Source organism: Pinus tabuliformis, chromosome Q (assembly GCF_031772625.1).
Source record: "Pinus tabuliformis cultivar Carrire ecotype Pingquan chromosome Q, CPIR1, whole genome shotgun sequence".
Lineage (NCBI taxonomy): Eukaryota > Viridiplantae > Streptophyta > Pinopsida > Pinales > Pinaceae > Pinus > Pinus tabuliformis.
The window spans coordinates 764,369,054-764,392,072 of record NC_142296.1 but is presented as its reverse complement, the minus strand read 5'-3'; positions in this window follow the sequence as shown (position 1 = coordinate 764,392,072).

Here is a 23,019-nt window from a genome sequence, read left to right as displayed (position 1 = left end):
AAGTAAATAGAGGCTCCAAAAATTCTAAAGTGAAACACATTCGGATTTATCCCTGAGAAAGCCTCATCTGGTGTAATCATATCAAGAATCTAATGAGGATTCTGGTTCTACAAGTAGACTACTATGTTACATGCCTCTGCCCACAAATGCAGTGGTAGGCCTTGCTCATGTAGCATAGCTCTTGCAGCTCCCACAATGCTCCGGTTCTTCCTCTCAACTACCACATTCTATTGTGGGTTGTGGGGTGTTGTCAACTCCATTTGAATTCCTTCTCTAGCATAAAATACCTTGAATTCATTCGAAACATACTCACCTCCATTGTCACTCCCGAGAACCTTCAACTTCTTACCGGTCTCTTTCTCAACTAGTGCCTTGAAATCTACAAACTTTGAGAATGTCTCATCCTTCTTCAACATGAAGAAGATCCAACACTTCCTTAAGAAATCATCAATAAAGAGAACATAGTACTTATGTCTGGAAATGGAGGTTGTCGACAAGGGTCCATAGAAATCAGAGTGGACCCTCTCCAAGACTACATGTGCTTTTATGTCTCGATCATGGAATGTGGATTTCACATACTTCATCAAGGTACAACCTTTGCATACATTCTGTTGGCCCAGTGCTCTTTTAGGGAGGCCAGTGGTTGTTTGTTTCCTATTCTTTAAGGCACCATGATGCAAATGGCCCAATCCCTTGTACCAGATCTCACTGGATTGTGACTTTGTACCTTCTCTACCTTATTGCTTAACGCAACACAATCTTCCACATCAATTTTATAAAATTTCTTCACGTGAACCCCGATCTACTTCACCTGTCTAGTGGCTATGTGTATTAGAAGGGCTTTACCTTTACTGAAGATCACATCATAACCACGACCTTCCAAAACTACTACAGAGATGAGATTCTTCTTTAGGCCTGGAACAAACATGACATATTTGAGGAGAAGAGGGTATCTAGACTCCCTCTTAAAGGTTACAGTACTAATCCCGGTAGCCTTATACCTGTTAGTGCTTGAAATTTCACCTCAGGCTGAGAAAGGTAAACCTCAAGGCAACATCAAACCACTTAGCCTCGTAGCTAGCCCTACGGGGCAGGAGAGGGCTCTCTCCGGTCTATCTCGGTCAAAATCTTCAATGGGCGAGATAACCAATAGGGTAACACTGATTTTAGGCTAGTAAACTGATCCAAAGGGTTGATTTGGGATTTTTAGGGTTTTTGGTGGAAAATTGAGGAGTGGCAATTTTGGGTGCGGGGATAGGACACAGTTTCTGCAGGGGGTTCTTTGGGGCGAGATAGGATACAATATTGATGCCTTAGATTGAGGTGAATGGATGAGAAAGACAGGTGAGGAGCTAAGGAGAGCAAACAATAACTTTGAATTCTCCTTAAACAGTAGAAAACATTGAAATTAAACAAACTTAAAAGCAGAGCATGACAGTCATGAATTCTACTTTAACACTTCATTTGTTTAATGTGCAGAAGGAAAAGAAAGGAAATGATTCACATAACACACTTACAAGTACAAAGAGAAACACACCATCAATACATGTGACCACAAGAATCCCAAAAAGGACTACAAAACCCTGGTCTTCCTTAGCCAAAAATTGCAGAGATACAGTGAATAATACAATGATAGCTTTTCCCTCAAGAGTCCAACCATGAAAATGAGCAAGAAAGTACATAATATAGATCATCTAACCTCTTTCCTTGCCTCCATGGGTCGAGCTCACTATCCTAGGAGCTATTTCAACCACTTCTAAACTAAGCACTACAAACTAGGCAGTCAAAAGAACTTGCCTCTATAAGCTAGGAAACCAATTCATTCATTTAATTTTCACCTTTTTCATGAATGAATCTTCTAGAAGAGGTACATAAGAGTAAAAGTGTCATAAAAGTACATTAATTACATCAAAGAGGATAATAATCCACCCCAAAAAGTCAAACAGGGTCAAACTGCGTTTTTCTGAGCTGTACACTGAAATTTGGAGAAGTTTGCCTGACGGGTCGCGCGCCTCTGCCTGACGGGTTGCGCGCCTTTGGGACCACATTTGGGGCATTTCCAGGTGGCCAAATTGAGCAAGAGTAGGCTTGTTGGAAAGGTATGTGAGTCTACTTTCCAACCCAACTAGAATTTCTGAATTTGGTGGTCATTTTCCCCTCCAAAATTGCAATCTCCCAAGACTGCTTTCTGTGTCTCAAAAATGTGGCAGAAAGTCATTTTTTGCTTGTTTTTTGACTTTCTGGAGGCCCAAAACTTCATAAAATCTCAAGTCCATTGATGAGCATATGTAACTTCTCATGATAAATCTGGAAATCCTGAGTTTTTGCAAAATGGAGTTGCCAGGATGAAGGGTCGCGCGGGGGGTGAGACCCGTTAATGGAGAAAACCTGTAATTGCCTGAAAAACCAAAATTTACCCAAAATACTCAAAATTTCTTGGGATTTGTGCTATGGCTAGGCTATTTAGTGCCTTGGTCCTTCAGTGAAGCCTCAACCAAGACATGGAGGGGATCAGGCCTCTTTCTCCTTTTTTGTGCCTTGGCCAACCGCCTCTTCATCTTTGCCTTGCACACGTGCATTCTTGCCCAATAATGGTTCTTCATGTTTCTCAACAATTTTTTATCTTGGTTGGCCTTAGCCAACAACCTCTCCAAGTGAGCATTGAGCTGGATAAGCATGGACTCTCGCTCAGCGGGCAACAGATCACCGGGTCTTCTTCGATTCAAGTTGCGGTCACTACGAATCCTCCACAACTCATCAAGAGCTCGCTCATCCTCCAACTGTTTGTTGCGCTGCTCCAGATATGAGATTGTCCATTGTGCCCCCTCTAACCTCCTCTGCAATGCATCATTTTCAGCTCTAAGGTGCTGAATGATCTCCTTTGACTTTCGGCTAGGAGAACTGACATCAAGATCAATAAGCTCTATATCCGGAACACCTGATGGTCCCTCATCAATCTTGGGCTGTTTGCCCCTCCCTGGTACCTGTGCTGCTGAAGAAAGCGAGACCCCTTCCACCTGATGTGGAGATAACACTCGCTGAGCCGATGAAGAAGGCGAGACCCCTTCCACATGCTGTGGAGAAAGTACTCGCCGAGCTGCTGCAAATAAGGCCCTTTGGCCTCTCTGATAAGTAACCAAAGGTGAGGAGCTCACATGTCTATTGACGGGGATGTCATGCTACTGTGATGGTCCTCCCTCCTCGTGAATAACCTCAGGATGTGGCGGTGGTGGTGCTGTGAAAAGCTCACGAGAAATGAACTCCTCCCATGAGATGCCCTGCTGAGCCAACTGATGTAATACTACAAGCTGAATCAAACCATAATGGTAAAGGCTCCTATACTGCTGTGCCGGGCTCTTCCTCTGCATCATGGACACCATCCTCTCAATGTTCTGATAGAAAAAAACAGGGATGTTCATCATCTGTACCCGTGTGAAGTGCATCAATAGGCGAATATGGTACGAATATACCTGTGCATGATGAGCCTCATCATGGGAGCATACTCACTCCTGAGAAATCTGAAGGGAAACACTCCTGTCAAGTGCCTCATGAGTGCTGGTCTAACGAAAGGCTCAAAATGAACACTGTCCAGCACCTTGCGCTTATTCCATACCTCTCTGACATTAGGTATCCCTGTGGCCTGTGAAATCACCTCGGGTGTCAATGTAAAGTCCACCCCGGCAAGGTTGACATGTCCATCATGCAAGTGTAAAACAAATAGGCGAGCCAACTCTCTGTGATGCTGAATCCGAGAGATCCTCTCGCAAAACTCATAGCAAGACATGTACTGGAAACATGAAACTGCCATAGGACAAGCCTGTAAATCTGCCAAAGAAGTTGGCTCCTCTCTCCTATGATGACCACCCTTTCCTCCCTTATGAGGCCTCCTCTGTATCTCAATCTCTGAAGCTGATGCCTGGTCATCACTCTGCTCATAGGTTTCGGTTTCTGACATTGTTTAAGGAGCAGAGTGGCCAAAATGTACTGCTGTTTCTGCCTTGTAAAATGCTGATTTATATGCTGTTTCAAGGGGACAAGGAGCACGGGGGAAATGTTAGGGGAGGGACACTTTTAAAGGGAAAATGGGAATAAATATATAAAACAGGGATTCAAGGGAAAAAACATTGCAAAAATCATTGCATATGCATCATTATATAAATTATTTACATGGGTAATGAGAGGTAGGGTTAGGGCTTAATTTTTCATTTTTAGGGAAGAGGGGTAGGGTTTGGATTTTTCTTTACAAATAAAAGGGAAATTTATATAGAAAGACAAGGAAAATGACATGGGAAATGGGGAAAATGATTACAAGGGGAATAACTTTCAAACAGCATAAAACCCTGGGCATATTTTACAAATTTAAAATGCAGCAACATGGAGCTTTTCTCTTGCACATGGAGATCCTTTAAAAATGCAATTAAGATTCCCATTGACCATAACAAGCAACCATTCTTAAGTTGGAGAGCCTACCTTAGACAATTTGGCGATTTCGGAGGGTCCTTGGATAAATTTGCAGTCAGTTTGGTAAGCAGGGCGCTGACGGGTCGCGCGCCTCACCCAACGGGTCGCTCCCGTTGAAAAATTACACTGCCGGAACGCGCTTGACGGGTCGCGCGCCTCTGACGGGTCGCGCACCTGGTCTGACGGGTCGCGCGCCTGTCCAGCTCTCAAATTCGCTCAAACACTCACCCAATCTCTCTTTGCAAGTGAGTTAGATGCACAATGAGGGTGAATGGAGGGAGATTGGGCTTTTATAGCTTTGATTTGAAATAATTTCATGCCCAAACCCACTTTCTAATGTTTTTCTTTGACACTTTATAAAATTGACCATTTTGGTTTCCTTTGTCCTGAAATTGACTCATTTAATGCTTTTGCTCGATACTTTTTGCAGGGATATCATCTGAGGGATCTTGGCAAGGGAGCCAGGGTTACATGCTGTCTTTGGAAGTTTTTTGAAATTTCATCACTTTTTACAAAAATTTGAAAAATGACCTTGGGTTTAAAAACAGGGTTTTTAAATCCAAGGTGAAAATTAACTGTACAAGATAGAAATTTGCGAAGAAACACCTTTGAAATCATCCCTCTGGCTTGCTGGGAACTTATTGACCTTCAGAGACATGACTTTGTAAATAAACTTGACCAAAACCCTAGACCTAGGATTTTGACCTCAAGACAAGACAAGATAAGCTTGAAAGTGACTAAGGACTGAAATGACTTGATCCAGCAATGCCAAGAGGGGGACAAAGACACCAGCTCCTCCATCAGGGTTATGGCATGCCTAATGGGATGCAAAAATTGACACTGATGAGACACCTACTTATGCAAATGCAAAGAGCTTTGATCGCTGATGGAGGGCTACAAGACCGACTCTAACATTGGCTCCAATGGGGATGGTAGCTCCTTGGAGGTACCAAGAACCTTAGACCTCTGGGAGAGCAGACCAATGCTTTATCATCATTGGGCAATGGAGTCAATATTTACACATGTGACCCAAAGTTGGACAACTTTATTGACTTTGACAATTGACTGAAATTTAAACTAACTTTGACACAAACCGACTCACTTTATGCGGAAAATAGACTGACTGAAACAACTTGAAAAACTCACACCAACTAATTACCATCTTCAGAATTATAGCCTTCACCGTGGGCCCCAGACTAAAGATGGGAGATCAGTTCACACTTGCTGCAGAATAAAAGTAAAATGGTAATTACAATGAGAGTGATTAGAGCAGAAAATGCTCAAGCATGATACCTTTTGAGCAGCCGGCCATTCACCGACCCACCGAGACAATCATCACCGTTCATTTCTTTGAGAAGGAAGGCATTTGGACCACGGTATGCTGCAATTTTGTAGGGACCTTTCCACAAGTTGTCGAATTTTCCATGTTTCCCTTTGTCTTCGTTTCGGGCATCCCATCTCAAAACAACATCATCTATCTGAAAATCATCCGGTTTGGCCTTTTTGTCATAGATTTTCTTTATGCGCTCCTGTAACTTAAGGGAATTTTGAAGAACCTCCTCTCGTGTCTGCTGTAAATGAATCATTTGACTAATCCGCCACTGCATAGGATCCTCCTCGCCACCAGCTTCTTGAAACAACTTTGCCACTGGAACACTAAGTGAAGTAGGAAACACTGCATCTACCCCATAAACCAGTTCAAAGGGTGACATACCAATTGACTTCTTTTGACTTACCCGATCAGCCCATAATGCATTTACTAACTTTTTGTGCCAGCTCTTCTTATTTATTTCCAACAATTTCTTTATGATGTTCACTAGAGATTTGTTCGAAGATTCGGCCAGCCCATTACCTTGCGGAGGGTAGGCGGTCGAATGCCCCAAGCTGATGTTATATTTGTAGCAAAAATCAACCATTTTCTTCGACTTAAAGGCTGCTGCATTATATGTAATCAACTTATGTGGACAGCCGAAACGTGACAATATGTTATTCTCAAGAAAAGAAATAATTACCGAGTCCGTGGCCTGCCGGGTGGGAATGGCTTCAATCCATTTCGTGAAGTAATCTGTGGCGGTCAAGATCCATCGATGCTACCCGGAAGATGCTGGGTGGATTTCGCCAATAAAATCCAAGCCCCATTGCTGAAATGGTGCGCTGATTTTAATGGGCTTGAGAGGTAACGACTGTAATTTCTGCTTTCCTTGAAAAATTTGACATTCATGACAACTCTTAACTGCATTATATACATCAAAAAATAAAGAAGGCCAATAGAAACCAGCTCTTAAGATCTTATTGGCCGTGGTCTTCCAAAACAAGTGACCCCCACAGTCACCTTTATGAAAATCCTCAACAGCTGTCTTAGCTTCTTCTTCAACTAAACAATTCAACAATATGCCACCAGGGTCTTTCTAATAAAGTGCAGATTTGATAATGCAAAATTTGGCAGCCTTTAACTTCAATGTTCTAGCTTTGTTTCTAGGCATCCCAGGGGGTGAAGACAAATTTTGAAGCACATATACTATATCAGCATACCAAGGAGAGGAAACAAAGATATCTGATACCTGTAGAGCTGAATTCTCTTCGTCTTCATCGGATAAGGCAGCAATCAAATTGATGTCAAGGACATGAAGATTTGTTTCAGCCATCAACTTAGCAAGACCTTGACCTTTAATCAACTTGGTAGGCTTAATTTCTACATCATACTCTAATAGTGCAGCAATCCACTTACCCCTTCTTCCTTCCGGTTCCGCTTGTACCAAGACATCCTTAACAGCTGCGTTGGGAACATAGGCCAAAATATGAGAATTCAGTATGTACACCCGGAAATCTTTCAAAGCTTTTACCAATGCCAATGCTTGCTTTTCAATGATATTATAATTCAGCGCTCCGTCCCTTATGATGCGGCTGAAAAAAGCTATGGGCTTCTCAACTCCATCTCTCTTTTGCATCAACACGGCTGCCAACGTATGCTCAGAAGCAAATGAAAATAAAATAAAATCTTGTGTATAATCCGGGCTGATCAAAGTTGGGGCTGAAGATAAGATCAACTTTACCAAGTTGAAAGACTTTACCGCCTCTTCGGTCCATTTAAGCTCGCTGTCCTTTTTGAGCATGTTGGTTATCTCTCTAAGATGTTCGGCAAGATTGGGAATGAAGCGACGCAGAAAATTCAATTTGCCATTGAAGGACTGAATTTCTTTCTTGCTTCGGGGCTGCTCTAACTGCTGAATTGCTTCCACCCGTGCAGGATCTATACGAATGCCATCTTTAGAAATAATATGGCCCAGCAGCTTGCCTTCGCTCATAGCGAAAAGGCTCTTCTTCGGATTCAACGAGATACCATACTTTCTGCACTTTTGAAACACCTTAGTCAAATGAAACAAATGCTCTTCATCAGATTTAGAAAACACAGTCAGATCATCAAGATAAACGACCAAAAAGACATCTTTCTCATTAGCAAAGGCCATGTCCATTGCCCGCTGAAATGTAGCACCAGCGTTCTTCAATCCAAACGGCATCTTGGCATAATGAAATGTACCCCATGGAGTAGTGAATGTTGTCTTGTCTCGGTCATCTTCATGTACCAAAATCTGATTATACCCGGAATAACCATCAAGCAATGACATCCTTGATGCCCCAACTACCCGCTGCAATATATGATCCATTTTGGGCAGCGGATAATTTTCCTTCAGCGACACCTTGTTGAGATTTCTGAAGTCTATACACAAGCGAATCTCACCGGTCTTCTTTCTCACGGGAACCAAGTTGGAAATCCAATCAGAAAATCGGATTGGCACTATGATTCCAAACTTATATAACCTGTTGACTTCCTTCTCGATCAATGGCAGCAACTTAGGATTAATTCTTCTCAACTTTTGTCGGAAAGGCTTTTGATTTGGCTTTATGGGAATGGTATGCTGAATGATACTTGTGTCATAAGTTTTCAAATCTGAATAGTCCCATGCAAAAACATTAGAAAATGAAGACAACAATCTGATATATTCTTTCTTTACCTTGGGCGACAATGCTTTCGAGAGCTTCACCATCTTTGGATTTTCGGCTGTCCCGAGATTCACATCTTCGACACCTTCTTCCGTTGGCCTCAAAGTTGGTTTGCGGGCCACATCATCTTGATCGAATAATTCTTCTAAAGGAATTAATCCTTTAGGAATGTAATTGTCCTTGAGCTGCAACACATCCATCTGATTTACTCCTTCAGCTTCTGTGTCTATTGAGATGTCTTCGAATTTACCCTCAATTTGCAGAAAATCTTTGATTTCTTCGTCATCTTGGAAAACTTGCCAACACCTTTGATTATCTGGAACTGTAGGACGATGCTTCACATATATCTCAAACTTATTGCTGGAATTCATGGGTATTTTCAGATTACTTGATGCCTTAGCCAATGCATCTGCAACACCATTTTGAATCCGGGGTACACATGTCAAAGTATGTTCTGAAAACAGTTTTAAGATATCCAGGACAGCATTCCGATATTCTCGCATACGAGGATGTTTGGCCTGAAATTCACCTTTCACTTGCTTTATAACCAACTCGGAGTCGCCATATACCGCTATCTTCTTTGCCTTCAACTTCCGAAGGATTTTCAGACCAGCAATAAGAGCCTCGTATTCCGCCTCATTATTTGAACAATCAAATGCCAATTTATATGAACATACCCATACCTTGCTTGGAACTTGGTTTTGAACTGAAAATGGGCTTTGAATCCACACACCTATACCAGCACCATCGCTGCCCACCGCACCATCAAAATCCATGGTCCAAAGACCATCCTCATCATCTTCTAAGTGCTGAAAATGTGATGTCGATGCATTCTCTGTTTGCTACCCATTTATTTCAGCTGTTGGCTTTATGACAGCAGACTTTTCTTCACTTTCCTTTCTCAAAACTTCTTTGAAAATTTCTGAAATGTTTGGTATATCTTCTGCTTGAACTAACTGACTATCTATCTCATTGAAATTATCCGCAAACAAAACAAAAGATTCTAAATCTGTTTGTACATAATTTACAGGATGATTGACGGGCTTTTCCTTACTAGTGATCATGTATTTCATCTTTTGCTCCCGATATAACTTCCTCATCTGACCAAAAACTGGAATTGTAGCATAGGAAAAATCGAGCTGAAGTGTACCTTTGAGCTTGGCTCCCCATGATCTCGAAAGCAACATACCAAATTGCGGAGGAATATCTGCCACTACCACGTCCATCAAAACATTCTTTGCTGGGATTTGATCTAGACTCACCACCAAGTCCTTGATCAAACCAATACATTTCACCCGGCTGGAATCAAACGAATACAAATCATGATACTTCCTTGTGATGTCAAGTCCCAGCTTCTCCATAATCGCTTTAGGCATCAAATTATGTGAAGCTCCCGAATCAAACATGGCATTGTGTAGCACGTACTCATGCAGTCGCAAACTGATATAGAACGGAGGAACATCACTCTCGGGAGACTCACCATCTAAAGCGGGCCCAAAAATCAGCTCAGGCCGATCATCTTCTACATTCACCGTGTCTAGCATTGGATCGAAATTCAGCATCTTGGAAATCTGACCTCGGTAAGTGCTGTTCTTCATGATTTCCGTCAAGGGAATAGACACCTTCAACTTTGCAATCTCATTCTCCAAACTGAAAGCTGAAATCTTCTCACCTTCTTTAGCCGGATTGTCTCTTTTTTCACCTCTATCTCTTGGTGCGTTTGATGGCTGATCTATCTTGGCTGTTGATGGTAATTGACTTGCTGAAGGACCAACTATGTCTTTGGCTGCTGTGTGTGGGGGAGCCGAATCATTCTTTGCTGATGTATCTTTCCTTTTCTGAATGGGATTTATGGGAACAGCTCGGTTTCTCAATTGCCTTTGCTGACCTTGCTGCGCTGATAAAGCATGCAAATACCCTCTTTGATACTCTTCGGATTCTTCTTGAAGTGTTGCATCGTTTGACAGAATATAATGCTCATCTTGGGGAATGATGGAATTACTCACCAACTCTTCCTCTTCTGTAATATAAGTGGGCATATCATCAGGAGTGAAGAAGTGATTTTCCTCCCCAACATTATCACCTTCATCCTCTGATTCTTGGCTAACAAAATTCTGCTGAAAAGGAGGTTTCATTTGATGCTGAACTGTTGCTTCTTGTGCCTTTGTTTCACGCTGCTTGATTCTATATTGTGGCTGCTGTGCACCTCGGAAATTAGGATTACGGATCTGCGGTTCCGGCTTGTCAATATGAACATTTTCAAGTGCCCTCTTTATCTGTTCAACATCACGAAGTAGTTGATTTGAGGTGGATGCTTCCTCTTTGATTGTGACTCGCTTTTCTGCCTTCATTCTTGCCCTTTTATCATTTAAGTTTGCCTCAACGCTAACAGCAATTTTCTGCATATCCTCCAAGGTAGGAGGATCTCTGTCTCGCAATGAATAAGCCATCTCCGGATCAAAACCATCCGGGAACTTAAGAAGTGCTGATTTTCTAGATGGCCTCAAATCATCTGGAATAGCATTGTAAACTGTATTGAATCTGATTATGTAATCTTGAACGGACTCACCCGGATTACGCTTGAGGTTGTTGTATTCGGCATTAATCTGAAGCGGATCTTTTCTGATTTCCCATCGATTTAAAAACTGATTCTGAAGTGCTTCCAAGGTGGCAATGTTGTTAGCTGTCAACCCTCTGAACCACTTTCTAACTTCTCCCCCAAATGTTTGCACGAACAATCGCATGGTAACATCTTCTTCATCTATCTCATATAGATCAAAGAAAGTGGTCATTTTGTCAATATGTTGCTGAGCAGAAATACTTTGTGGAGTGCCATCAAACATAGGGATTTTACTTTGATAATCGGCTGGCATATCATGAAGATTTTGGGGAAGAGCAAGTGGGGCAAACCGGGCAGCCATTACTTTAGGAGGAGGAGTAGGATGAGTATGAGGAGGAGGAGCTGTGATAGCAGGGACTATAATAAGAGGAGCCGTAGTTTGTGGAGTTGGGGGAGTCGGAGGGGTATGGGGTGTAGAAGGAGAACCGACTGTGGATTCAGGAAAGGTGATTATAGGCGAAACTGAAACATAAGGAGGATAAGATTCTTCGTGAACCGTGATAGTGGATCCAATATGATCAGAGATATTCTCAACAAAATCAGCAAGGGTAGTAGCTTGAATATGTGTCTGGAGATGTCTCAAGATGAAATTTTCGACCAATTTGTTATGTCTCTCAAATTCAATAGCAGCTGCAAAATCAGGGTCAAGGACTAGAGAATCGAGCGCACTTTCAGACTTGGCTTTAAACAGAGACAACTCAAAGCTTTCGTCAAAATCTAGATCTTCAAAATACTTGATAATAGTTGGAGATGAATGAGATTTGAAAATGGGTCTAGGATCTGTAGCCAGCTTGTTTTTCTCAAAAAGACTAGGAAAGAAAAACCATTCAGCCTGTGAAAACTCTCAACCTATCATCAACGGCTCAGAGTTAACAATTATACTGGGATAAAGTGTCAATGAAGCGCTACGTTCACAAGCTCACGGAGATTGACTGAAGCAGCGTTTATCTACTAACGCTGATGTAAAACAAGAGCGTTTTCGAAGGCTACCTGGCGTAACTTCAGGCTCCGTCTAAGACTTACGAAATAACACATCAATGAGCAAACGATTAATTTGTTCTCCCCAGTATGGTCGCCAATATGTTAGCGCTTGAAATTTCACCTCAGGCTGAGAAAGGTAAACCTCAAGGCAACATCAAACCACTTAGCCTCGTAGCTAGCCCTACGGGGCAGGAGAGGGCTCTCTCCAGTCTATCTCGGTCAAAATCTTCAATGGGCGAGATAACCAATAGGGTAACACTGATTTTAGGCTAGTAAACTGATCCAAAGGGTTGATTTGGGATTTTTAGGGTTTTTGGTGGAAAATTGAGGAGTGGCAATTTTGGGTGCGGGGATAGGACACAGTTTCTGCAGGGGGTTCTTTGGGGCGAGATAGGATACAGTATTGATGCCTTAGATTGAGGTGAATGGATGAGAAAGACAGGTGAGGAGCTAAGGAGAGAAAACAATAACTTTGAATTCTCCTTAAACAGTAGAAAACATTGAAATTAAACAAACTTAAAAGCAGAGCATGACAATCATGAATTCTACTTTAACACTTCATTTGTTTAATGTGCAGAAGGAAAAGAAAGGAAATGATTCACATAACACACTTACAAGTACAAAGAGAAACACACCATCAATACATGTGACCACAAGAATCCCAAAAAGGACTACAAAACCCTGGTCTTCCTTAGCCAAAAATTGCAGAGATACAGTGAATAATACAATGATAGCTTTTCCCTCAAGAGTCCAACCATGAAAATGAGCAAGAAAGTACATAATATAGATCATCTAACCTCTTTCCCTGCCTCCATGGGTCGAGCTCACTATCCTAGGAGCTGTTTCAACCACTTCTAAACTAAGCACTACAAACTAGGCAGTCAAAAGAACTTGCCTCTATAAGCTAGGAAACCAATTCATTCATTTAATTTTCACCTTTTTCATGAATGAATCTTCTAGAAGAGGTACATAAGAGTAAAAGTGTCATAAAAGTACATTAATTACATCAAAGAGGATAATAATCCACCCCAAAAAGTCAAACAGGGTCAAATTGCGTTTTTCTGAGCTGTACACTGAAATTTGGAGAAGTTTGCCTGACGGGTTGCGCCCCTCTGCCTGACGGGTCGCGCGCCTTTGGGACCACATTTGGGGCACTTCCAGGTGGCCAAATTGAGCAAGAGTAGGCTTGTTGGAAAGGTCTGTGAGTCTACTTTCCAACCCAACTGGAATTTCTAAATTTTGTGGTCATTTGCCCCTCCAAAATTGCAATCTCCCAAGACTGCTTTCTGTGTCTCAAAAATGTGGCAGAAAGTCATTTTTTGCTTGTTTTTTGACTTTCTGGAGGCCCAAAACTTCATAAAATCTCAAGTCCATTGATGAGCATATGTAACTTCTCATGACAAATCTGGAAATGCTTAGTTTTTGCAAAATGGAGTTGCCAGGATGAAGGGTCGCGCGGGGGGTGAGACCCGTTAATGGAGAAAACCTGTAATTGCCTGAAAAAACCAAAATTTACCCAAAATACTCAAAATTTCTTGGGATTTGTGCTGTGGTTAGGCTATTTAGTGCCTTGGTCCTTCAGTGAAGCCTCAGCCAAGATATGGAGGGGATCGGGCCTCTTTCTCCTTTTTTGTGCCTTGGCCAACCGCCTTTGGAACATCTTCATCTTTGCCTTGCACACGTGCATTCTCGCCCAATAATGGTTCTTCATGTTTCTCAACAATTTTTTATCTTGGTTGGCCTTAGCCAACAGCCTCTCCAAGTGAGCATTGAGCTAGATAAGCATGGGCTCTCGCTCAGCGGGCAACAGATCACCGGGTCTTCTTCGATTCAAGTTGCGGTCACTACGAATCCTCCACAACTCATCAAGAGCTCGCTCATCCTCCAACTGTTTGTTGCGCTACTCCAGATATGAGATTGTCCATTGTGCCCCCTCTAACCTCCTCTGCAATGCATCATTTTCAGCTCTAAGGTGCTGAATGATCTCCTTTGACTCTCGGCTAGGAGAACTGACATCAAGATCAATAAGCTCTATATCCGGAACACCTGATGGTCCCTCATCAATCTTGGGTTGTTTGCCCCTCCCTGGTACCTGTGCTGCTGAAGAAAGCGAGGCCCCTTCCACCTGATGTGGAGATAACACTCGCTGAGCCGATGAAGAAGGCGAGACCCCTTCCACATGCTGTGGAGAAAGTACTCGCCGAGCTGCTGCAAATAAGGCCCTTTGGCCTCTCTGATAAGTAACCAAAGGTGAGGAGCTCACATGTCTAGTGACGGGGATGTCATGCTGCTGTGATGGTCCTCCCTCCTCGTGAATAACCTCAGGATGTGGCGGTGGTGGTGCTGTGAAAAGCTCACGAGAAATGAACTCCTCCCATGAGATGCCCTGCTGAGCCAACTGATGTAATACTACAAGCTGAATCAAACCATAATGGTAAAGGCTCCTATACTGTTGTGTCGGGCTCTTCCTCTGCATCATGGACACCATCCTCTCAATGTTCTGATAGAAGAAAACAGGGATGTTCATCATCCGTACCCGTGTGAAGTGCATCAATAGGCGAATATGGTACGAATATACCTGTGAAAATCTGCCCTCACAGGTAAAATAGAGCATGATGAGCCTCATCATGGGAGCATACTCACTCCTGAGAAATCTGAAGGGAAACACTCCTGTCAAGTGCCTCATGAGTGCTGGTCTAACGAAAGGCTCAAAATGAACACTGTCCAGCACCTTGCGCTTATTCCATACCTCTCCGACATTAGGTATCCCTGTGGCCTGTGAAATCACCTCGGGTGTCAATGTAAAGTCCACCCCGGCAAGGTTGACATGTCCATCATGCAAGTGTAAAACAAATAGGCGAGCCAACTCTCTGTGGTGCTGAATCCGAGAGATCCTCTCGCAAAACTCATAGCAAGACATGTACTGGAAACATGAAACTGCCATAGGACAAGCCTGTAAATCTGCCAAAGAAGTGGGCTCCTCTCTCCTATGATGACCACCCTTTCCTCCCTTATGAGGCCTCCTCTGTATCTCAATCTCTGAAGCTGATGCCTGGTCATCACTCTGCTCATAGGTTTCGGTTTCTGACATTGTTTAAGGAGCAGAGTGGCCAAAATGTACTGCTGTTTCTGCCTTGTAAAATGCTGATTTATATGTTGTTTCAAGGGGACAAGGAGCACGGGGGAAATGTTAAGGGAGGGACACTTTTAAAGGGAAAATGGGAATAAATATATAAAACAGGGATTCAAGGGAAAAAACATTGCAAAAATCATTGCATATGCATCATTATATAAATTATTTACATGGGTAATGAGAGGTAGGGTTAGGGCTTAATTTTTCATTTTTAGGGAAGAGGGGTAGGGTTTGGATTTTTCTTTACAAATAAAAGGGAAATTTATATAGAAAGACAAGGAAAATGACATGGGAAATGGGGAAAATGATTACAAGGGGAATACCTTTCAAACAGCATAAAACCCTAGGCATATTTTACAAATTTAAAATGCAGCAACATGGAGCTTTTCTCTTGCACATGGAGATCCTTTAAAAATGCAATTAAGATTCCCATTGACCATAACAAGCAACCATTCTTAAGTTGGAGAGCCTACCTTAGACAATTTGGCGATTTCGGAGGGTCCTTGGATAAATTTGCAGTCGGTTTGGTAAGCAGGGTGCTGACGGGTCGCGCGCCTCACCCAACGGGTCGCGCCCGTTGAAAAATTACACTGCCGGAACGCGCTTGACGGGTCGCGCGCCTCTGACGGGTCGCGCACCTGGTCTAACGGGTCGCGCGCCTGTCCAGCTCTCAAATTCGCTCAAACACTCGCCCAATATCTCTTTGCAAGTGAGTTAGATGCACAATGAGGGTGAATGGAGGGAGATTGGGCTTTTATAGCTTTGATTTGAAATAATTTCATGCCCAAACCCACTTTCTAATGTTTTTCTTTGACACTTTATAAAATTGACCATTTTGGTTTCCTTTGTCCTGAAATTAACTCATTTAATGCTTTTGCTCGATACTTTTTGCAGGGATATCATCTGAGGGATCTTGGCAAGGGAGCCAGGGTTACATGTTGTCTTTGGAAGTTTTTTGAAATTTCATCACTTTTTACAAAAATTTGAAAAATGACCTTGGGTTTAAAAACAGGGTTTTTAAATCCAAGGTGAAAATTAACTGTACAAGATAGAAATTTGCGAAGAAACACCTTTGAAATCATCCCTCTGGCTTGTTGGGCACTTATTGACCTTCAGAGACATGACTTTGTAAATAAACTTGACCAAAACCCTAGACCTAGGAATTTGACCTCAAGACAAGACAAGACAAGCTTGAAAGTGACTAAGGACTGAAATGACTTGATCCAGCAATGCCAAGAGGGGGACAAAGACACCAGCTCCTCCATCAGGGTTATGGCATGCCTAATGGGATGCAAAAATTGACACTGATGAGACACCTACTTATGCAAATGCAAAGAGCTTGATCGCTGATGGAGGGCTACAAGACCGACTCTAACAATACCTTCCGTCGTCCCCAAGCTCAATATGCATATGTAGATATTTCTCCTCCAGGTCACTGAAAAACTCTCTATGCCCTGTCATGTGGAACGAGGCACCTGAATCCAAGTAACACACACTCCCCATCATAGTGTTGGACATGCATGCGATAAGGGTGAAGTCTCACTCGAACTGTGAAACCAACACTTCACCTGTTGCTCCTCCCAACTTCTTCTTGCTAGACTTTTCGTGTGGACACTTTGTAGCATAGTGCCTAAATTCATGACAATTTAAGCATTTTATTTTGGACAAGTCTTTCTTGTTGCCCCCTTGAAAGGAATCTGGTTTTGGTTTGATATTTTCTCCCTTTGTCCTTATTTCCCTTTCCAACCAATGTAAATTTTCTTCATCCTTTCCCTTGGATGAACTTCCATCTCTGGTATTTCGATTGATTTATTCTTGTACCAAATCAAACCATAAGTGTTCCCAATTCGGTAATTTCTCCCTCCCGTTCACCGAGTCTTGGTAGCTATGCTAGATTTTGGGAAGGCTTAGAGCTAGGTTCACCGGGTCATCTTCGGGAACATTCACACCAACCAGGCCAAGATCATCCCGAACTTGTTTAAATCTCATGAGATATTACATAATAGTATCATTCTTTTGCATCTTAATATTTTGAATTTTGTCATTAAGGTCCAGTTTTCTATGGTCTTTTCTATTCTCAAATAGCTTTGTAAGTGCCTTCCACATTGCGAAAGGATCTTCTTTCCCATTGAGATTTGAGACAATGTGGTCTCGCACTCCCTCTAAGATAATTCTCCTTCCCTTTGCTACATCTTTCTTCCATTGGGCTAGGTCTTGTCCATCAACTGATCCTAGATTTGCAATGTCTGTCTTGACATATTCCAACAATCCATTATCATCAAGCACTGCCTCCATGCAATCCTTCCATGCTATGAAATTTGAGTTGCCTTCCAAGGCATACTCTAATCTCAGCCCATTGAAGGTCATCTTCCCAACTCTAAAGATATCATGCTACAATGAAGCTGCAAATTCGAACTTCCTAAGGAACAACTTCAAAATTCTTGTTCTAATGTGAATCAAACTCTTATATAATGTAGAAATATGGTGTTATAATTGTAAATGCTCAAGAAGTTTAATATGAAATTAAGAGACACAATTATACTCTAATGATCTACAAAATTTAATTCACAATTTGGAACAACATTTGGAAACATGCAATAAGAAAAAACACACATGCAAAGTAATTTTTCTAGGGGAATCCAACTAGGAAAAAAACCCCTCAAGCCTCTTTGCATTAATCAGATGAATAGAGAATGTATTACAATTGCTTGCTCACTTTGAGCTCAACCTGCAAGTGAATAGCCTTTCTATCTACTCAATGAGAAGCTCTGACCCGAACTTAGTTAAATTCTTCCTCTGATTGAGCCCTTATTTCCTTGCGCAAGTCCTGAGGAATTTGCCCCTGTTTTTTAAGATTTTTCCTCTAAATGATTATGCAATTCCCAAGGATTGATAATCTAACTGCATGAAAAACCTGTACACTCAAACTAGTTTACAACTGCTTATTACACTACCTTGGAATATCCACCACAACTGAGGAACTCAAATTCCTTGCATGCACTAGCTATTTTGAGTTGATTGCTCGATTAACTGGATGATCACTAAGTTCGAATGTTGTCCCACTGTACAACTAACCTTGCACTAGTTCCATCAATAGTTAGAACTAGTTTAACTCAAAACCTTGATTACTACAAATTAGCAATCACACATGCTTAAATCAACTCTGAGCCCTCTAACTCGAATTTACTGAGCTAACTGAGTGACAAGAGCCATGTCACCTCAGTTCACTGCCTCCAAGTTGTCTGGTGATGTAAAATTTTGAATTTTTCAATTTGACCAAGGCAAAGTCAAATTGAGACTTTCTTGCTACACTTATCAACACTCCCTCTTAGCAAGAAAGGGATTTTCAACCACCCCTATCCTGCACCTGTGGAATTCAAACTTCCCTCTTGAGAAATCCCTTGTCACGATGTCAACATCCTGTTCCTCTGTCAGAATGTATTGTAGCAACATTATCCGTCTCCCCACACAGTCCTGTAAATGATGATACCATATATCTGTATGCTTGAATTGATCATGAAATATCAAATTCTTAGATAGCTTAATGCAACTTTGATTATCATTTAGAAATGTTGTTTTTACATCCATCTGGCAGATCTTCCACCCCATTTGTGCAATCAATGCAAGAATTGGTCCGATGGATGAATACCTTGCTACAAGAGCAAATGTTTCCTTATAGTCAATTCCCTCAACTTGAGAGAATCATTTGGCCAAAATTTTGGCCTTATACTTCTCTATGCCTTCGTCTGCTGCATGCTTAACCTTGAATATCCATCTTGAACCCATAATTGCTTTAATTACCAGTCTTGGGACCACTTCCCAAAAATTATTCTTCAGGATGGATTCGTATTCTTCCACCATTGCATCAACCCAAGTTGGTTGCTCTACTTCTTTCCTAAAAGAGGATGGCTCAGTCATTAGATCCATGTAGCCAGTGTACCTCTCAGGTGACCTCCTTTTCCTACGCAAATTTGAAGGAGCTCCCACATTCTCCCTCGCATCCTGAACTAATGTATCAGCTTTCCTAGTTCTCTTTCTACCTTCTTTGGATGATTTTGCTTGAGTGAATGTCTCCACTTTACCTCCTCTGTACTCCTCCAGCTATGGCTTCTCCACAACTTCCTAAGGCTCCTGCTTTGGAGCCAAAATCTCCTCTTTTAGTGGGATTTGAAGCTCCCTCTCAAGAGATCACTGCATCACTTTCTCCTCATCAAAATTTACATCCCTTTGCACAACTATCGTTCTGAGTAAGGTAAGTACACATGGTAATTGTGTGGAGTTTTGGTGTGACCCACAAAAAATCCCAACTCTGCTATCGGCTAAGGCTTCTTCCTCGAATATTTGGAGACATGGATGTTGAAAATAACAACAGGAAATGTTAAAAATAGCATCAATGAAATCCTAATTTTATTTGTCCTCGAATTACATTAGGAACTAAATTGTAATTCTATTCTCATAGAAACTTGTAACAATTAAATAAGTTAAGTTGACTTAATTGGCTCAGTAAATTCAAATTCAAGTTGGAAGTCTATCTAGAGTCATGTAGAGTGATCCCTAAATTTTAGGGGGCCAGGTTGAGTTATTATTGAGTTGTAATTATTTAATTCAGTTTAACTGAGTTAAATTCAATTAAACTAGTTATAACGGTTGGAAGAAATAGTGAGAGGTCAAGTGAATTAAATTGGATTTAATTCACATGTAGTGATCAATCAGATAACTGATAAATCACTGAAAATAACTCATGCATGTCAATTCAGAGGAAGACCCAGTTGAGATTAGAGTTAAGGGACAATATACTATCAGTTGTATAATTTTCCGAGTTGTATAGATGGTGCATAAAATTAGTATAAGGCCTATGATGGATTACATAGTTGTGGTGAGGGATTTTGCCAATTAAATATGGGATAATTCCCTTAGTGATTGCACAAGGAAGTTGGTAGGTAGCAGATTTGGCTAAGTGTTGGCTTGAGCTAGTTTGTGAAGCAGTGAGATAGTTTGCACTTGTACAAAGATTTTTCGGGTTGAACAAACATTGTATTTTTTTCTCATATCTTGTCGTTAATGCAATATACAAATAGCGAGGTTTTTAGCTATTACTTTCCCTAAAAAATATTGTGTTATGTGCAATTGAAATTCTTCCCTTTTTGCTTCGTGATTTCATCAATCAATATTTGTTTCCGTTGATGAGTCGAGTAGATTCATGTATTTTGTTTTAGCATATCACATAAGCAATTTGAATCTACAAGTAAAAATCTACATGGTATCATAGATGAAGTCACTATAGAAGAGGAGAATACGAGTTTGTTGTGCAGGTGAAATTGAATTTACAGTTTCATACTTCAGAGTGAGCAAGATGTCATTCTACAGTTTGAGACTTGAGTATGCCCGGGAGGGTAGCTTAGATTACATAGCTTGGAAGGACAAGATGGAGGTAGTGTTGTAAGACAACGGGTTGAAGGAGTTCATAGATCATGATATCCCAAAGCCTCCAACATATGATGCTAAAGATCTGGTTGAATGGAGAAAGTGTGTGGCAAAGGCGAAAAGGATTATCCTAAAAGGAGTTCGAGATCATATTGTCTCGAATCTCCACGATAAGGAAACTCCATTTGAAATGTGGAAGGCATTGATGGACCTATTTCAAAATAACAGTGACCATAGGAAGCTCGCACTAAAGGATAAGCTCAGAAAGATCAAGATGGAAAAGGGTGACTCAATTTTGAAATACTTGACCAAGTTCACCCAATGTCGGGATGAGCTTGGAAGTGTCGGGGTTAATGTTGCATAAGATGATCTAGTGAGCCTAACACTTCTAGGACTTCCCAAGAGATGGCACAATTACCAGGAATAAGTTAATGGGAGGGAGAGGTTACCAGAGTGGGAGCGATTATGGTTTGACTTGGTACAAGAATATATTTGGTGGAACACCAGAGATGGGATCTTATCCAAAGAAGTGGAAGAGGACTTTGCATTAGTCAACAAAGAAAAGAAAGCTAAGGGAAAAAAGTTGCAAGGCGAGGAGGACATAAAGAAGAAGTACTTATCGAACATCAAGTGTTTTCATTGTCACGAGTTCGAGCACTATGCCATGAAATTCCCAAAGAAGAAAGCAAGCAAGAAGGAGTCTGCAGTAGAGGTAGCAAGCGAAGCTCTAGCTTCACAATTCAAACTTTATTTCACTCTCATTACATGCATGGCAAGCATTGTAATGGGAAGCATGTGGTCTCTCGACAATGGTTCCTTGTTCCATATGACGGGAATAAAGATATCTTCAATGACTTGGAGGAGAAAGACCTCAAGCAGAACATAGAGTTTGTAGATGATGGGAGGTATGCGCGACCGACATCAGTATAGTTACTTTTAAGAGGAAGTCTGGCTCCCCTTTCAGACTCACAGATGTGATGTATGTTCTAGGACTAAAGAAGAATCTTGTTTCCGTCTCGGTATTAGAAGACCGTCACTATGATGTGATTTTTAGCAAAGGAAAGGTTTTCCTTAGACGCATCACCATGAGACAGGTGAAATAGATCGGTGTGCGAGTCAAGGACCTGTATGCACTTGAGGTACAACATGCAAATTTTGAGCCAAGTGGGCAGAGGGAGCACATGCAACCATACCTCCAAGTGAGAGGTGGGGTGATGTGAAGCAATAGTCCCAAGGGTTCAGAAATTGGGTAGGATCCATTGAGGTGTTTTTTGTCTAATGGATCATTACCTTGCTATGGGGGCCCACAATATTTAGTAGTAGGAGGTCAGTGTCAGTCAGATACTGAGGAGTGCAGAGCCATGTTGATAACAGAGTAGGAGGCTCAGTATCAGAGTGAGCAACAACACAATTTTCTTAGTAGATAGTTGTAGAAACAATTGATTCAGTTTTTTTTTTTGGATGCTTTTTGGTTGCAGTAGCAACATCAATAGTGACAAGATTTGCATGTAGAACATTCCAAAGGTACCAGATCAGGATAGAGTTCAGTTCCTTTCTGGTTGAGAGGGAGTGTTGAAAATATCAACAAGAAATGTTAAAAATAACATCAAGAAAACCCTAATTTGATTTGTCCTTGAATTAAATTAGGAATTAAATTGTAACTCTATTCTCATAGCAACTTGCAACATATAACTAAGTTAAGTTGACTTACTTGGCTGAGTAAATTCGAGTTGGAAGTCTATATAGATTCATGTAGAGTGATCCCTAAATTTTAGGGGCCTAGGTTGAGTTCTTATTGAGTTGTAATTATTTATTCAGTTTAATTGAGTTAAATTCAGTTAAACTAGTTCTAACTATTGGAAGAACTAGTGAGAGGTCAAGTGAATTAAATTGTCTTTAATACACATGCAGTGATCAATCAGATAACTGATAATCTCTCAAAATAACTAATGCATGTCTGTTCAGAGGAATACCCAGTTGAGATTAGATTTCAGGAACAATGTACTATCAGTTGTATAATTTTCTGAGCTGTATGGATGGTGCATGCAATCAGTAGAAGGCCTATGATGGATTGTGCAAATGTGGTGAGTGATTTTCCCAATTAAAAATGGGCTAATTCCCTTAGGAATTGCGCAAGGAAGTAGGGGCTTGGCAGGCAACAAATTTGGCTAAGTGTTGGATTGAGCTAGTTTGTGAAGCAGTGAGATATTTTGTACTTATGCAGAGATTGTTCGGGTTGAACAAGCATTGTATTTTGTTCTCAAATCTTCTGGTTAATGTAGTATACATATAGTGGTGTTTTTAGCTATTGTTTTCCCCAAAAAAATATTATGTTATGTGCGATTGAAATTCTTCCTTTTCTGCTTCATGATTTCATCGATCAATTTTTGTTTCCACT